Here is an 18,838-nt window from a genome sequence, read left to right on the forward strand (position 1 = left end):
ACTACAGAGCACAGCGCATGCTCTGTTTTTCATCAGAGTGTGGTCAGGGAGAAAAAGAAGGACCGGTTTGTGAAAAGCCAAGTCTTCCCATCCAAAAGAAATTGCCTTATTTATCCAACACACACAGTTTACTAGTTTAGAAAGATGTTGAAATCCTGGATGGTAAAACTCGACTGAATCCTATTGAATCTTTCTTTGATGATTTCTCATCTTGTTCTGTAAGCTCTTTGTTACAGGTAATAGAGACTTGTTGTCAAACGGTGACTCCTGGGGAGGGTCATAGAAAAATTGTCTCTCATCTGTACAGCTAAATGGAATGGTACTATTACGATATAGGAGTTCAAGAAATGTGTGACATGGAGAGCTGATACATTCTTGTCGCTGCCCTGTTAATGGAGTTGGAAAGTCGCTTCCTCCGGCAAAGTGTTGCATTGGGAAGGAACCTGCTGTCCTGTGAAGAATACTGAGTCTCACCCTTGTGCTGCATGAATGAGACGACTTGCCCAGATGGAAAGCAGGCCCTGGTTCCCTGTGATGCTCCTCTCAGTGATTTGGACATGTCCCCACCCTGTCATTAAGATCTTGTTTTTGGAGTCAAGTGTAATTCTTATGGATCAACTTGTAATCCTCTATGTATTTAAGTCACCTAAATTGCTATTAGTTGTAAGAAGAAATACTCTTTCTGGTATCCAAATAACAAATCAGCCCTTTGATATAGTTTCACTTATTTATTAAGAAGTTTGGGTGGGTGGAGAGGTCCAGGAAGTGGCACCAGTTGTCTTTTCTCTGTTCCCTAAGAGTACACAGCTATGACATCAGATACGTTTGCTTCGACTAATGAGCGAGCATATGGCTGCATCTCCTTTGCATACATTTCCCAACTCCTTATCTTCATAACCACTACAGTTTCCTGAATGTCTACTGTGTATCTAACTTTACTAGATGCCTCAATTCATCCTTAAAACGACATTATTTTAATTTAAGTCTCCAAAACTGCAGTCTACAGATATTGAGAAATATAATTAATGTTACACAACTAGTTAGTAAGTGACATTTCCAAGACCCGTCCAACATTCTAAATGAGACTCTAAAAGGCCTCCTCAGTTAAAGGAAAAGTCTTCTTGTTACCATGGTCAAAAGTTATAGGAATGCTCTGGAACGTATAGAACTGTGGTCTTATTTTACCGTTGGGCCAGGTGTTAGCTTAGGCAAGGCTATGCAGTGGTAAGAAATCAATTCCCAAATATTACTGGCTCAACACATAAAGTTATGTATTTTATTCATGCAAAGGCTACTCTGAATCAGGTAGCTCTGCGGGACTCTTCTGTTTCAAGCAGTGACTCAGAGATCAGGGCTGTTAGCCTCTTCCTGCAACACCAAACAGAACATGTGGCTTCTAGTCTCCGCGCAAAAGAGGACTAGGAATTTGTTTACTGTCTCTTACATGCTACAGCCTGAAATTGACACGTGGCCCTAATTTTAAAGGCTCTGACAAAAATGGGGGTGCGATGTATACTTAAGCAGGAAGTGTGTCTGTCACAACTTGCAAGGGCAAAGCCACCCTCCTACTGTAGAAGGCAGCTAAGGCTATTCACTACACTTGCCTCCTGAGGAAGTGAGGTCTCTTGGACCAGAAACCTTGGGGAGAGAAATAATCAAGGGTGAGCAGTCACATGAGATAAGATGCCTTATATCGAAGATGAGACTCCTGAATGTTGGATTAGGAGGGGGCATCCTCTGTGTGGAGGCAGGTGAGGAGACAGGAATAAGGAGACTGGGCGAAGGGTCTATGGGATTGTTTTGAACTATTGGGTCCAGAGAATAAGGACAATATGGCAATATGTGTAAGGTCTGTGCGAGTTTAGGGAGCCAACTTTTATATTTTTCATGTGTTCTGTGTATTTCTATTTGATTTTCCTGTAATATTTAGTCATTTAGTCATTTTAGTACTATTTAGTAATTTTTAAAGTCCCTATACATCTCAACTATCCAAATAGGAAACAGGGAAAGGTTTTTGTCCATATGCAGCCAAAGCATAAGAAAAGAAAGCAAACAATACCCATAGCTCTACCTAGCCTTCTCCACTGCAGTTCCCATCTCCATTCCCTATTATATTTCTTTCCGTAGAATTTTTCACCTTAGAATATACTTTATGTATGTTATTATCCATCCACACTAGGAATCCAAATTCCATGAGGGCAGTGATCAATATTTGTTGAATAAAGAAGCCACGGTGAGCAGCATAGATAAGAGAATTTTGCTAGAAATGAGACATGAAGCCACAAAGTTAGGGACAGGCTTAGCCTACCATGAGATTCTTCTGGAGCAAGAACTTGGAGGGTTGATGTACCACAATTTTTTTCTTAAAAGAAATTTTTTTCACCCCCTGCTTGTTATGGAACTCCTCCAATATTTATCTCTTGCATAGAGACAAGCAATCCTCATGCCTAAATTTCTCTGTTTCTTAATTTCTATCCAATGGCTACATCATCGTCACATAAGATTTATCAAGTAAGAAATTGCCCACAGTCTCATAGCCGCCCATCTCCTAACAACCATGGGAAGAGGGGTTTCCTTGAAATCCTGTTGAAGATGGCATAGCAGTTTAGCTCTGTGGGATGGCAATACTAGAGTTGAATTTGGGGAACACAACCGGGCCACCTGCTGGATCAGTTAGGGAAGCAAACATCCTCCTGAGTGATATTGCCTAAGGGATTCCTGAAAGATCTGTGAAAACCTAGCTTTGTGCCTGCTTCCCGTTCCCAAAAAGAGAGATGAAGCATAAGCTAGTATTTTTCTCCTCTCTCAAAATAGTAAAACTGTGGTACAGCTAGGAAAAACAGTATACTTGCAGAATGGAAAAGTTGAGGAAATCCAAAAAGATGGAAAATAAGCCAGATAGACTCTGGACCTTCTGAGTTAAAACAGCAAATAGTTTTAACAGCCTCACATAATGAATATGTGATATCTTTAAAGCAGATCCAACCATTATCATCAGACCTTTTTTGTAAATCTTCTCCTGTGATTCAAGCCCTCCATCTAGAAGGATCTTATTTTTGGAGTCAAGCATAATTTTTGTTAGATCAATTTGTAATCCTCTATGGACTAAGTCACCTAAATTGCTATTAGCTGTAAGAAATATTCTTTCTGGTATCCAAATAACAAATAAGCTCTTTGATATAGTTTCGCCTATTGATTAGGAAGTTTGGGTGGGAGAGGAGAACATAAAGCAAAAAGGAGGAGGGTCCCCTAGATGGCTCAGTTCATTAAGAGTCTGATTCTTGTTTTTGGCTCAGGTCATGATCTTGCGATTTGTGAGATCAAGCCCCACATCGGTGCTGTGCTGCTCAGCGGGAGTCTGCTTGAATATTCTCTCTCCCTCCTCCCCTTGCCCTGCTCTCTCTAAAATAAATAAATAAATCTTAAAAAAAAAAAAAAAGGTGGGAGGGAGAGAGAGAACACAAGGAGGGGAATTTAATAGTAAAAGACAAAATAGAGAAAAACTGTAATTAAAAAACTGTATCACAAACTTTCCCTCTCTTGATCACTATGAAAATAAGATTAAAAATAGTCAAAATCAGCAAAAATAATCATGAAAAGCAGCTAAAAAATGATAATGACTTAAACCTACTTCAGTAAAATTCAAAACCTGGAACCAAATGAATAGAAAACTCTACAGCAGCCAGGAGCAGCAGGAGGATGCAACACAGCCGGCTCCTCACCTGATTCTCCCCACAGAGGAACACATTCAGGTGAGTGGAAGACATAACCAAGATCCTCACTGACAATGCCAAATACGGAGTTTGCCAAACAAACTAAACCAATGTGCTCCTCTTTATCTTTTTTCAACTGAGAAGTGGAAATGACTTTGGAATCTATTTCCCAAAAGAAAGGGAAAACTGGTGGGCTGGGGAGGGTTGGGTACCCTGAAGCTCACTGAATGGGGGAACTCATCTGAAGCCCAAGAATATAAGGATCTATACTCCACTGTTAGGTGAAGGGAAACTTGGTGAGGCCGAGCCTGCTGCTTCTCCAATTTCTTCTTTTTATAATAGAACTCCCAAATTTCACTGGCACCCACTACTTCCCAGAAGAAAGGGCACATTTCCCAGCCCCCCTTACGACTAAAGTGAGGCCATGTGACTATCTTCTAGCCAATCATACAGAAGAAAAGATGCTTGAAACCTCAGGTTAATGGTGTTAGAAAAGAGAGAAGTCCTGCCCTTTCCTTCTGCTTTTTCCCTTGCACTGGTTGAATGCGAGTGTCCTGTAAGAGCTGAGCGCCACTGTATGCATAGAAAGCTTGACAGACAACGAGATACAAAACTTCAGAATCCCTGACACTACAGAGCCGCTGCCACCTCCGCACCACCAACCGGGACTGTTCACACTCAAGTAGGTAAGTAAGAGAAATACAAATTTCTATGTTCTTTAAATCACTGCTGCTATGGCCCTTGTAGCTCTATCAGTATCACATTTAACACCTGATTAGATATGTAATTTAGAACTTTAAACAAACTCTTAGAAGACAGTACTGAGCCTAGGTATCGACAAACAGTGCACACCAACCAAGGTGACCTTGCTTCCTTTCTCACTTCATTTTCTTTCTTAAGATTTTATTTATTTATTTATTTATTTATTTATTTATTTATTTATTTATTTAAAAGAGAGAGAGAAAAAGCATGAGCAGGGGGAGGGGCAGAGGGAAAGGAAGAGGGAGAAGCAGGCTCCCCACAGAGTGTGGAGCTAGGTGCAAATGTGGGGCTTGATTCCAGAACCCAGAGATCGTGACCTGAGCTGAAGTCAGACACTTAACTGACTGAGCCACCCAGGGACCCCTCCTTTCTCATTTCTTCACACTATAAGTTAGATATAGTGGGAAGAGAGCCAACAATTACCCAGTCTATATCACAGGAAAAGAAAGGTCCAGGCCAAGTGGCCCGGGCATAAATAAGATACAAAGAAGCCCACTGGCATCAGGAAAACAAATAGCAGAAAAAAGGAAAACATCATGAAATAAACAAGTAACATAATCTAGAAGAAGACAGAAATTAAGAGCCAAAAGAGATCTACTCACAATTACTTGGGCTCATGTAGAGAACATGAACATAATAAACATAAATGTAAAATGACAGAAATGGGACTTTCAAACTTAAGACAAATTAAGGAGCAAAATAGTGGTATTTCAGGTTTAATAAATAACTTAAGAAACATCAAAATACTATTGAAAATAGAATTGCTGACATAGAAAGGCAAAGTTTGAGACAATTATGATAACTACAGATGAAAAAGAAAAATATATTAAAGCAATTTAATCAACACTACTTTAAATGGAAAATAAAAGGCAATCCAGCACAAAGATAATCCAGTTTATCTCTCTCAAAAATAAAAAATAAAAAAACAAGTAGTATACTTACAAAAAAAATTCATACAAGTCAGAGATAAATTGAAAATAAGAAAGCCCAAAAGAGAGAAAACAGTAAAGGGTAAAAGCTACTTGGAAATTAAAGTCAAAATTAAAGAATGTAAATGTTGTATATTTAAATAATGAAGAACTAATGATATGGCTAGAATACATATATCAGCATGTAGGGAGTGCAAGGAGAGAGAGAGAGAGAGAGAGACAGAGAGAGATTGCTGATGCCCTCTCCATTCAGAGCTAGGATTCAGAACACGTCGCTTAGATTATAACACCTGTTCATTCTTTCTCACAACTCTGACTCTTTAAACATTCCCCCAAACTTCTTTGTTGAACATAAAATGACCTTTAGTCACTAACATTGCTGGTCATAAAGAATTATTTATTGAAGTTCCACATTTCCTTTGTTTTCCTTTATTTTTTTCCCTTTGAGTAAAGCTAAAATGTAATTTTCATTAAAATTGCACCTACAGTATAATCATACTTATATCAAGGAATTCTATCAATCCATTGATCTATCTGTATTATATCTTTACTGTTCTAAAAGTATGAATATTAATGAGTGTTATTATTAAACTGTATTTTTCTGTACTTAAAAAAGAAATTTACAGGGTTGGGCATCTGGGTGGCTCCATTGGTTAAGGCTCCATCAGCCTCTGGCTGCTCGGGTTATGATCTCAGGGTCCTGGGATAAAGCCTCATGTCAGGCTCCCTGCTTGTGGGGTGGTGGGGTATTGGCTTCTGCTTCTCCCTGTCCCTCTGCCCCTTCCCTTCCATCCCCTACTCATGCTCCCTCCCTTCCTCCCTTCCTCTCTCTCTCTCTCTCTCTCCCTCTCTCTCTCTCTCCCTCTGTCTCAAATAAATAAATAAGTCTTTTTAAAAAATTACAGAGCTCAGTATATTTACAGTGGCTCAGTCAGTCAATCAGCTGACTCTTGATCTCAGCTCAGGTCTTGATCTTAGGATCCTGAGTTGAAACTTCACGTTGGGTTCCATGCTGGACATTGAGCCTACTAAAGAAGAAAACAAACAGATAAATCAATATTTATAATAATAAAAGAAATAGACTGGTATCTGACTGATGAACACACCCCATGTGTCATGGCAATTTATCAAATCATATTATGTGCCTGTTTTACTATTTTTCCTTTTCCCCTTATTTTAAGCCGGCAGCTGTGTAATTCCTCACCTCCAGCATTTTTGCTAGATGGACAAGCAGCTGATGTCAACTTTGCAAAAACATGAATCCAATAAAAATTAACATTAAGTATCTTACAGTGAGAGAGAAGAGGGAAAATATTTGGGGGGCAAGGAATGATACTGAGGTTCGCTCAGAATGGAAATGGAAGAAAAGTCTCTGAGTTCTATATACCTCACAACACAATGGCATCTAATAAGGGAGGGGAGATCCTACTGGCCTACAATTTCTCACAGCAATGAAAAAATTTTAAGGCAAAATTGAAACTAATATTTATTACCTTGTAAATAAGGTAAATATAATAAAGTGTATTATAAAAGTAACTAAAAGCATCATCACTGTGAGTTTAAAGCCCCAATGTCATCTCTTTTCTTAAGGCATTTGCACTGCTAAGAAGATAACATATTAGCTGGTGGGAACCTTGCTAGGAATTGGTTTAGCTCATGATGCTAGTTTTACCCACTATCACTGAAGGAAACTATGGCTTTGAGACAAACATCAAGTCAAAAGACCTTCTGGAGAGGAAGAAAACCAGCAGCACTAGTGGAGGAAACATGGAGGAGGGGAGGGGGGAATCAAGGAGGGAAAGAAGATTCCGCAAAGGGGAAGGAAGCTTAAAAATCAAAACCAAATTGCCTATATCCTCATTTCTCAATGAGGTCCCAGTAGGGGGGACCCAGTAGGTCCCAGTAGGGGGGAGTTGTTTGTTTTTCCAAACCATTGGAGGTAATCCATCCACACTGAGATCACATAGCAAGCCAAAGTATTGGAACTGGCCTGGCACAAAGCAGGAGCTCAGTGAGTTAAGAAATAAATGAGAAATCTTATAAATAAGTTGATAAGAATCAGATAGTAAGAGGCTAAAAAATATGTTTAGTTGCATGAACAAAAGACAGAAACAGCAGAGCACATGATGATTGGAAACATTGCCTCAAAATGAAGTGGTCCTTAAGATCCTTTGTTCTCGTCGAGCAGATAAAAGGCCAAAAAACCTAAGAGAATTATCGATGAGGATGCACAGATGTTTAGCAATTTTAGGCGAAAACTTACAGAATATACCACTCGTTTCTATTCTCTTCTTTCAACAGACTGTTTATGCTAATGAGCCTGGCATTGTGGCTCATCATCTTCTCCTTACTTAATCACCCCTGACTGCCTCTGTTGTGCGTTCCTAGCCCCAGATTCAACAATGCAGACAAGCCTTCCCTCCTCCCTGACGGTGACGATGTATCCTAATTGAGCCATTTCTGCCTCTCTGGTCACCCTCACATGCTCCCGAGCGCATCCTCTGTACATTAATCTGCTAGTTAAATATTGATAGCAAGCGGCTCCCTTAATATTTACTTTGTTGCTCCATTATTGCCACATACAGAGTGATTGTTTCTGTCTTCTCAGCCTGTTTAATCTGCACTGAGTCAACTTTCCTATGTTTAACCTCCTTGTCCAATCCGAGTCGGAGAGCATTTGGAGTGAGTTCTGCACCAGCTCTCTTGGGTTGGTGCACCTGCCGTTATGGCCAGCAGGGGGCAGGAGGGCATTCCTCTCCGAGGTCCCGTGGATGGTAGTGACAAAGGGCAACCCTGAGGCATGGTATGGAGAGGAACATCTCCCACTGAGCATTGTGTCCTAAACGTGGCCTAAAGGAGAAGCATAGCCATCCAGGCAGCCTTGGGTTTTTATGGAATGCTGGGCCTGGGGCTCCTACAGTGGGTAAAGTGGGAACGCAGAGGGCCACCCCAACAAGGACTAGGGAATGGTGGGGAAGGCTCCCTACCGAAAATAAAGAGACCTGGAGGCAACCCCTGGTCTTGACACAAGTCTATTGGAGGCAAGTAGCTGAACTGTCTCCACTTGCCTCGCAGCCTCACGTGGGAGCCTCAAGTGCAAAGTGAACAGGAAGCATATTTGGAAGCATCCCATTCTTTGCTGCTAAAGGCAAGAAATGCAAACATCCTCCTCGAAGGCAAGCAACCAAATACTTCTGCTTTAATAAGAATGATGCGGAGACATCTGGGGGCTCAGTTGGTTATGCAGCAGACTCCTTGTTTCAGCTCAGGTCATGGGATCCAGCCCCATGTCTGACTCTGTTCTCAGCAGAAAATCTGCTTGAGATTCTCCCACTCCCTCTGCCCCACCCCTACTCTCTCTCTCTCTCTCTCTCTCTCTCTCTCTCTCTTTCTCTCAAATAATAAATAAATAAATCCTAAAAAAATGATATGGGCAGTAGGCTTCAAATCTTAATTCTCTAACTGGAAGCTTCGACACCTGCCACCAGCAGAAAGACCACTGCTGCCTTCAGTAGGTGTGTATTTGGGGGAGGGCTGATGATTAAATTTGAGACACATTTGTCTTACCATTGAAAGAAAAAGATTAAACAGATAATGCTCTGGGTCATTTCTAAGGCCTGGGTCTGCTTCATTTGTCAGTGACTTTAAAATGTCTCTCTGCTTCTCCAGCCCACAGCAGAACCAAGGCCAGCAAGAAATGACTCCTCTAGAAAACTCCTATCTGATTTTCAACGAGAGTGCCTTGCGGCATGGAGATTCTAAGTAACACAGGACTCATATGCAAGTGCAGGGGTTGCTGAAACAGCAAATAGTCCTTTGTGCTGATAGTGAATGGAAGGACACAGCGCTCACTCTTCCACAAGGTTCCTCCCGTCCTCTGAGCCCTAGGAAACTTAAGGCTTCTGTGGCAGTAGTGACTTCTGCAGTCATAGAAACTAGAATCTAAAGAGCTATCCTCTGAATAGTCTTCATTTTGTGCCTGACCCATTCTTCAATGGGTTTTCATTATTTGACGTCCCTCTAAACTCCATACTCTGTCACACTGCCATACTTGTTTTTGCAAATGACTGGACTCTCTCCCCTCTCCTGCTTCCTCTTCCTCAGTTGATTGTCTTGGAACTTCCTACTCATTCTTGGAGCTGTAATTCAAATTTTCCATTTGGTATAAGCCTTCCTAGTCCCCATAAGTGAGAGCGAGTCACCATCTAGGTCTCCACAGAACCTTGCACAGACTCTGTTTATGGCAGCATCACACTAACCTTATAACTTTGCTTACTACCTGTGCTGGTCAGCCTACAGACAATAAAATAAACCTCACTCCAGGAGCTCAATAGGAGGAATTCGACGCAATAAACTAGTTACAGAGGTGCTGAAAGCATTGAAAAGCCACGGAGGGAAGAATGAGACAATGCAGATTTTAGTGACTAGAAAGTGCCAGTGAGCTGCCAGGGCTGGATTAACAGGTAAAAGGAGTTGTTGTCAGAGCCCAGAAGCCAGGACCAGACCTGGTCCCTGACAGCTGGGCCCACTGGGACACCACCCAAAGCAGAGAGAGATGGGACAAACATGCTGGCATCTCCCTAACGCCCATCCTCTAGTCTCCCACCACTGCTCCCACTGCCTTAACTGGTCCAGAGCCAGTTGCTAAGAGGGCCTGGAAAAAGCCACTTTCAGGAGGTTTGGGATGGGATGAGAGGAAAGAAGCAAGAGCCTGGCTTGGCTGTAACAGTTTTCTCCCTCCGGAGACTGTGAGCTTCCTTTCGGTATCCCCAGCACAAGAAAGACACTCGGCCAATCTGTGGAGTGAAGTACTGAAAAAGTGAGATCTGTTTTCTTTGTGTTCTTGTCAAAGCGGCTTACACCTTTTCAGAAAAATAATATCAACTTTCTCAGCCTGCCTTAAACCACTTGCTTTTTTCTTCATCAAATTGAAAAGTACTCTCTTCTTTTTTCTCTTTAATGATGGTATTTCCATCTTCGTCTGTTGGCTTTTCTCAGTTCCCGCATTCCCAGAGTTCCAAGAGGATGAAAAGAAGCCGTTGGTAATCTTGTTTGAAATTTGCAGTGAGTTTAGTCATCCGTTCCCTGGGGCCCTGCTCTATCAGGGTCAGGCTAAGAAAGAAGCTGCTTTGCTATCAGACTCTTTTGACGTCTTTTCATTACCAATTCACCAGCACGGCACGTAATGAGCTCCCGCAGCAGCAGATAGGGAGTTCGTTTCTCAGCCAAGTAGCCGGACTTGTAGCTGCCACGTCGTGGACCATTATCTATAATTGCTTCATGGGCACTCCACAAAGATAATTTCCTTTGTAGGATTAAAAAGAGAAAAAGGCAGGTCTTGAGGAAGATTTTGTAGAAGAAGCCCAGGCCAAAGCAAGATGAGCTGGCGTTGGTATCTAAGTGGAGGTGCTTCTTTTTTCTGGGACAAAACCATTTGGCTTCTGGCTTCTCCACGAAGCCACCATCAGTGAAGCGACTGATAGTGACCGACAACTGGCTGGATGCATGATCACGAGGCCCCAAGCCCAGGGCCCCTTACTCTTTGCCGACGTTTCTATGCAAGTTCTCTATCCACGAGCTTCTATTTCAGTCCTAACATCCCTCAGAACTTGCGTGTAAATCAGCGAGGTGCCAGACGCCTCACACAAATTCCGGGGAAAGGAAAGAACATAGGCTCCCCCACGGAGGAGGAAAACTCAGTGAAGTCCAAAGAAAGTTCTCGCTTGAGGAAGGTAGATGAGGAGGTGGCCGTGGTGAGCCTGCACCCACGTCCACGGAATTCCCAAAAGCAGACCGGGGGTGGCTCTGCCTGTTCACTGAAGTTCCACAATCAGCGACATCGTGGCGATGGCTTGAAATGGATCGGGTGGGGCTACTGACACCGCACACCTCGGCAAGCACTACAGATCAGGGCTTTCTCCTTTTCTGATCTTTTCAGGGGGCTCGTTTTGAGACATTTGCCAGCGCAGCACCACGAGGTGAACAATCCCATTTTTGCCAACATCTGCCTTCTGACGAAGCCCACCAGAAACACACCTGCAGGCAAGGAAATTCAGGATTATTGACTCTCTGCACCAGAGGTGATGGGACAGCATGGGGACCGTGGAGCATCTCCTCGTGGGTAACTCGGCGTCAGAGAAATACAAATCAAAACCACAGTGAGGTATCCCCTCACAGCAGGTAGAACGGTTAAAATTAACAAGTCAGGAAACAATAGGTGTTGGTGAGGATGCAGAGAAGGGTGTACCCTTGTTCACTGTTGGGAAGGCAAACTGGTGCAGCTACTCTGGAACACTGTGTGGAGGTTCCTCACGAAGTTAAAAATAGAGCTACTACTAGGGATTTATCACAAACATGGTGATTAGAAGGAGCATCTGCACCCCAATGTTCACAGCAGCAATGTCCACAATAGCCAAACTGTGGGAGGAGCCCAGATGTCCATCAACGGATGAATGGATAAAGATGTAGTATATAAATATACAATGGAATATTACTCAGCCATCAAAAAGAATGAAATCTTACCATCTGTAATGACATGGATGGTATTGCAATGACTAGATGGTATTATGCTAAGGGAAATAAGTCAGTCAGAGAAAGACGAATACTATATGATTTCATTCCTATGTGGAATTTAAGAAACAAAACACATGAACATAGGAGGAGAGAAGGAAAAATAAAATAAGACAAGAGAGGGGGGCAAACCATAAGAGACTCTTAACTTCAAGAAACAAACTGAGGGTTGCTGGAGGGGAGGTGGTTAGGGAGATGTGGTAAGGGGGTGATGGGCTTTAAGGAGGGCACTTGATGTGATGAGCTCTGGGTGTTAAATGCAACTGATGAATCACTGAAATCTACCTCTGAAATTAATAATGTACTATATGTTAATTAAATTGCATTTAAATAAAATTTTTAAGCAGGGGGAGTTGGAAGGGGCTCACTGTGGGCTTTGGGCTTGTGTTGAATGATTTTCAGAGGAACTGGGGAAGGGGGAACCTGGGATGCTGCCGTGAAGCAGAGGCAGGTTAGGAACTGGGTGTGTGGCAGTCATCCCGTTGTTCAGAAGGCAAGAGAATGAAGTGGTGCTGAGGAAGCCATGGGGAGACAAGCTGCCCTTAGGTAAGAAAGCGGGGACCATTTGAAAGGAGAGAGGTCCCCTCATCATTCTGCAGCTGTGGTATTGCCTTGGAGACCCTGGATATGCAGCCTCGATCATGCCCTATCAGAAGCTGCTTCTTCTTCTTCTTCTTCTTCTTCTTCTTCTTCTTCTTCTTCTTCTTCTTCTTCTTCTTCTTTTTAGGTTTTATTAGGAACATCACAGTCTGTTAAGAAGCCACTACTTTCAACGAACAAAAGCAGCGTTCCCAGGTTCACACCTGCCACCTTCCTCCTGTTCACCATCACCAGCCTCAGACTCACTGGTCTGGCCACTGGATTCACAGGGAATGTGACTCTGTTTTTACCCAAAGGAAGTATAGACACAGCCAAAGTGTTTAAGAACTCCATGTCTTAAGCACCTTCAGTGTCCAGTGCCTGGCACAAAGTCAATGCCTAATAAATGCAGGTGGAATGAAGTGCTCCAGCCTGGGGGTCTAGGAACAGAAATGGAACTCTGGGCACATCTCAGACCACACCGTGTGGATACTTGTACACTCTGTACATGTAGAGTTTGTTTGTTACCATCCCTGCCAAGTTCCCTTTTTCTGCAGACCGGGCCACTCCAAGACCACGCGGATAGGAAGGAAAGTGTGGTATTTGCAGCTGTGCCCTCTAGGTGTGGCCCTTGCTGCAAGTAAACACACGGCCTGATTGTTTCTTATGCTTCACGTCCATAAGGCCTCAGATATCACAACCTTTAAGCAGGGTGTCTCAAAATGTGCTCCCCCACCACCGGCCCCCGGAGCACCCACGATGCCTGCTTACAAAGTGCAGATTCCGCCTCCACCCACATGGACAGGATTGGATCCTCCAGCCCTGGAAACCAGGCTCTGTGGTTTCCACAAATTCCCCTGCGTGTTGTCTTTGCACACCAGCTCTAGAGAATAGCTCTACCAGACGGCGTGATTTTTTTTTTTTCTTTTTCTGTAAGCTCTGTTCATCTAATAAAGCAACGGGAATCTATTGATTCACTTGTCCATTCAACCAACATCCACCAAGTGCCAGGTACAGAGGTAACTACCGTGAAAAAGACACTCGGTGCTTACAGTCTTCCAGGAAGCTCATCTCTCAAGACTACTTGCCATGATGTGAAATTTTGTTTTCCTTTCTTAGACCAAAAAGGGGGGGGGGAAATGGTGTCATGCTTCCTGACCAGTGATCAGAACTACTAATGTTTACAAGCTGAGCTGTTTGCAGTGGCTACTCCTCAGAGAACGGGAGTAGGAAGAGAAATGAACTGCTTGGCAGTAGGAAGAAAAATGAACCCCATTGTACCCCCATGTTTTCCTGGCATCCTCCATGCCCGACCACTCTGCACATCCTGACTCCGCCGACAGCTTGGCACAGAGCCTGGCACTCTGGCCACTGGCTTGTCCTCCCGCTGCCAGCTGCCTCGGTCTCCCCCAGGCTCCGGAGCACTGGCCAGGGCGTTGCCAGGTGAGAACCGGAGCACCCACGCCTTCGCCCCACCTGCTCAGACTCCCTGGAAAGTCTGCTTCTGCCATCACCTCCAGGCTCTGAGGAGGCTCCCTAGAATGCGTGGGACCTCACCTGCCCAAAGGCTGGGAAGGGGCAGGTGGTGTCCCACAGAGAGCAAACTTTGCCTAACAAGGGACGAGAGAACCAAGAGCCATCAGACAAATATCTTGCCATCCCACCTCCAACACACACACCCATGGACTGTCCCAGGCAAGGTGGCTGCTAAAGTCTTTCAGGAGATACCTGTTCCTTTTCTTTTTCATTACTGCTGCCTTAGGAGAGCATCCCTAGGTACTAGCATGTATGATCTGCCTCGGGCTCTGTTGTCCAAAGAAACCAGGCCCAGGCTGTGTCTCCATTTAAAAATTAATTTCTTCCAATTTGTCAACTAAAATATTTAAAGTGAAAAAAATAAATAAAATAAAATATTTAAAGTGTCTAACTTTGGCATTATGGCTGAGTGTCCATCTCTCTCTTGAAGTCGGGGATGGTGCCTCACTCATATTTATTTTTCCAGCCCAAGAATTATGCCTTGATTCACATAGTAGGAAGTCAGTAAGCTGGCATTTGATTAAATAATACAAAATCTCTGTCTTCGAGAGGCTCACGATCAGAATCGTCAGGCTCCCGGTGCCATCCTTGAAATGGTCTTGGTCTCCTCAAATAGTCGGGCACCTAGATAGTGACCTAGAGCTGCCCTATGTGATCATGCAATGACAGAAGTAAAAGATGAGTGGGAGCATGGCAAGAAATAACAGCTTATAGATTACAACTTTCAAATTCCCATAATGAACTGCTGAGGAGACTGTGATTTTCCTGGGCTATGACAGTCATCTGTGCACCCCAGGATCCTGTGAATCACTTCCATGTCAAGAGTAGTCAGGTGAACTCATTGAGAGGCTCATCCCATATACAAGGGAATCGCTAGATTTTTTTTTAAGATTTATTTATTTTTATTTTTTTTATTTATTCATGAGAAACACAGAGAGAGAGAAAGGCAGAGACACAGACGGAGGGAGAAGCAGACTCCATGCAGGGAGCCCGACGTGGGACTCCATCCTGGATCACCAGGATCACGCCCTGGGCTGAAGGCAGAGGTGAAACCGCTGAGCCACCGGGGCTGCCCAATCTCTAGATTTTAATGTGCAAATTACCCACAACCTTATCTTTCAAAGAACTTACTGTTTCATAAACTGTCATACATACAGAATATTCTTTTCAGTTATTTTTATTTTGTCAAACAGAGATTTTGCAACTTATGTGGATTTTAAAAATTCAACCTGTTTTAAAAGGCAGTCTCCTGCCCCTCCAGTGCCTGGATCACACAGGCACTGTCCCCAGAGCTAACTACGATCAGCTCGTTTGGCTGCTCCCTCAAGTGTTTATGGTCATGTTTCTAAACAATATGTTGCTATTTCTAATTCTTGATTGTCCACTTTAGACATTAACTATTAACATCCCATCGTGGTATATTAGAGCTGACCTCTTACTCCCCATATCCCTGCTGCCTTCTCCCATCCTTCTGACCAGACTTCTCACAGTATTTAGCTTTATCAATAGTCAGTCGCATGCGCTTATATATTTATGATTCACTACTGAGCCCATCAGCACACAGGTCAATATTCCTTTCCTACAAATTCTTTTCCTGGGGTTAATAATTACTTCATTTAATTCATTTGCCTGCTTTTCTTTGTGTATATCCTAGTTTCTCTCCAGATACTCCAGTAGTTCGGTCAGATGTCTATAAATTTTCTGTTGCCATACACTTCTAAATATGTCCCCATCCACCGTTCTCCATCCTGTTTAGACAACGGCCTGGGGTCCTTCTGAGGTTGCCTGACAATGCAGCTGTCATCCTTGTACTTCTCTACCTTTTAATCTTCTGTTTCTTAGATTATTTCCTGTCCAAAAAACTTAAGGGTAGGATAAAGACATCTGCTGATAGGTAGGTAGGGACTCAGATTATCCATATCCCTAGGAAACTATTGAAGGATATGCTCCTGCCAAATGAGAGAGTAAAGCAAGAGACAGGAAGTCACAGACCCTCATCACAGGGGTTTGAGAACAGAATGGCTAAAGGGAGCTGAGTCAGTTCTCCGCTAGGACAAGACCTCTTTACCACTTTCCCAAGGAGCAGATGACCACAACGTATCTATGTATCAAATCACCAGGATGTAGGCTTGAAATATCTTAACAATTTTGTCTGTTAGTTATAACTCAATAAAACTGAAATTGGAAAAAAGAACAGAGGAACTGAAAATGCTTTTAAAGATTTTTTTTTTTTTTTTTAAATTCATGATAGACGGGGGTGGGTGGGTGACGGGGTGGGGGGAAGGCAGAGAGAGAAGCAGGCTCCATGCCGGGAGCCCGACGCCGGACTCGATCCCAGGACTCCAGGATCGGGCCCTGTGTCAAAGGCAGGCGCCAAACCGCTGAGCCACCCAGGGATCCCCTGAAAATGCTTTTAAAAAGTGTTTAATCTCAAAGATTCTTTCTTAGTCTGACTGGCACATAGCAGGGCTGTGGGAATAAATGATCTTAAAAGAACTCAGTGTAGACTTCAATATGACTACCAGCACATTCTTATTGGTTGGCTGAGCAGGGAACTGGAGGTTGGAAATCATTTTCTCTGGGCACACAGGAGGCTTTGATCCATCATATCCTGGCTTACGTGTGGTGTCACAATCGAGTCTGGTGCTGTTCCTGTTCTCAAACCTTTGTATGTGACCCATTCTGCATTTTCTTATGTCCATTTGTCCTATTGTCCTTTCTTTTCTAGGACGTTTCCTTCTCTTCCCTCCTAATCTTCCTAATAAAATGTTAGAAGGAGAAGTCTCCTAGTTTTAATTTCCATGATCTCTTTCCTGTTCTCTGATTATTCCCTTTTTTTTTAAATCTTTTTTTGAATTATGGTCACATACACCTAGCATGAACATTTTCCATTTTAACCATTTTTAAATGTGCAACTCAGCTGCATTAAGTACATTCACAATGTTGCACAAGCACTGCCACTATTCATTTCCAGACCTTTTCATGATCCCAGACTGAAGCTCTGTACACATTAAACGACAACTGCCCAGGCAGCCCCTGACCTGTTCCCCACAGACCCCAACAACCACACTTTTCCTTTCTGTCTCCATGAGCTTGCTACTCTAGGTACCTCACTGAAGTGAGTTCATGCACCACTCACCCCCTTGAGTCTGGCTATATCCCCCAACATAACATTCTCAGGGTCCACCCCCATTCTAGCATACATCAGAATCTCATGAGTCTTTAAGGCCAAATAATATTCCATTGCATGTATCTACATTTTGTTTATCCATTCCTCAATTAAGGGACATTCAGGCTGCTTCCACCATTTGGCAATGGTGACTAATGCTGCTGTGTACGTTGGTGTACAAAATATCTTTGTACACATCAGTAGACAAACATGTTCAAGTTCCTGCTTTCAAGCTTGGGGAGTCTATAACCCCAAAGTGGAATTGCTGGATCACTTAACAGTTCTATTTGATTGGGGGAAGAGGGGTGAGAAGAACCATGATGTTTTCTGCAGCAGCTCCAGCATTTTACATTTATAGATGCATACGTAAGTGTTCTAGTTTCTCCACGTCCTAGTCAACACTTGCTATTTTTCTGATTTTTTTATAGTAGTCGTTCTAACATGTGTGAAATGTTACCTCATTATTGTTTTGGTTCACATTTCCCTGACTGGAGATATTAGGTAATTTCTCATGTGCTCATTGGCCATAGGTATATTTTCTTTGGAGAAATGCCTAGTGAAGTACTTTGCCCATTTTTAAACTGGGTTGTTTTTGTTGTTGTTGAATTGTAAGAGTTCTTTATGTATTATGACTATTAATCCTTATCAGATATATGATGTGCAAATATATTTCCCATAGTTTCCCTTGATGTACAAAACTTTTGATGAGCCCAACTTACCTATTTTCTCCCCTTCTGTGCCTCTGTTTTTGGTGTAGGTCTTATTTCCTTTTTAATAGTAATGTAGTCAAGATTCATGGATGAAATAGCATCTCTCATCTTGCAAGTATATTAGTCACAAATTTGCTAGTTCAGTTTTTACATTTTCTTCTGTTCCTTGAATTTCTCTGTTTTCTTCGGTGTCACTATTCCTGTTTTGTGTGGGGGGGCTGTTTTTGGGGGTTGTTTTTGTTTCTGTTTTTTAGTTCGGGTTTTGGTTTTACTTTTTACTTTCATAATAGAGGTTTTCCTTAAACACTTGCTAAGCCTTAGCTGTTACTCAGATTTAAAGGTGAGATATTAAGTGCCTGATGGGGACTCGTGGGGCATGAGTGATGATGAATAGAGCAAAGTAGTGGGCTTTGCCCCAAGATGATAAAATGGCAATTCAGTCTTTTTAAGAGATGAATCACTGAATGTCAATACATACATTTCTCTGGGGCCTCCAAATTCTTCTATAGAGGAATCTTCTATCATCTGAGCTTCTGATTTGGGGACATTAGCTTGGCTATCGGTACTATAGAAGCAGGGTGGGTGGAGGAAAGGGATATTGAGCACATCATTCATTATAAATACTTTTACTTAATATTCTTGTTTTCATGTGTGTCCTTCTCTTTTTCCCATCCTGTATATCTTTGTCTGATGTCCTGGAATTCAGAGCCTCTTAGGTTCCATTTCCCCCCAAAAGAATGAACTTCTAGTTCTTGATGAAAGAGGACATGAGAAAAGGAAATGCATCCAGGAACCCAACATTTCTTCATATAGAATTTCTACTGGCTTCCATATTATAGCTTAGGATGCTAAAACAGAATACCATAGAAA

General features: G+C 42.7%; 2 long non-coding RNA genes across 3 annotated transcripts in view; one reads left to right on the forward strand and one right to left on the reverse strand.

Annotated features, from left to right (window-relative positions):
- The window catches only part of LOC119876044, a 134,939-nt gene that overhangs the window by 2,157 nt on the left and 113,944 nt on the right, over window positions 1-18,838 (reverse strand). The gene's annotated exons all lie outside the window — the stretch shown is intronic.
- LOC119870087 lies at window positions 4,180-14,869 on the forward strand. Its single transcript, XR_005355160.1, has 3 exons — window positions 4,180-4,399; window positions 11,343-11,521; window positions 12,702-14,869. It is a non-coding gene; the product is annotated as an uncharacterized LOC119870087 (long non-coding RNA).

The sequence above is a fragment of the Canis lupus genome, chromosome 2 (assembly GCF_011100685.1).
Source record: "Canis lupus familiaris isolate Mischka breed German Shepherd chromosome 2, alternate assembly UU_Cfam_GSD_1.0, whole genome shotgun sequence".
Lineage (NCBI taxonomy): Eukaryota > Metazoa > Chordata > Mammalia > Carnivora > Canidae > Canis > Canis lupus.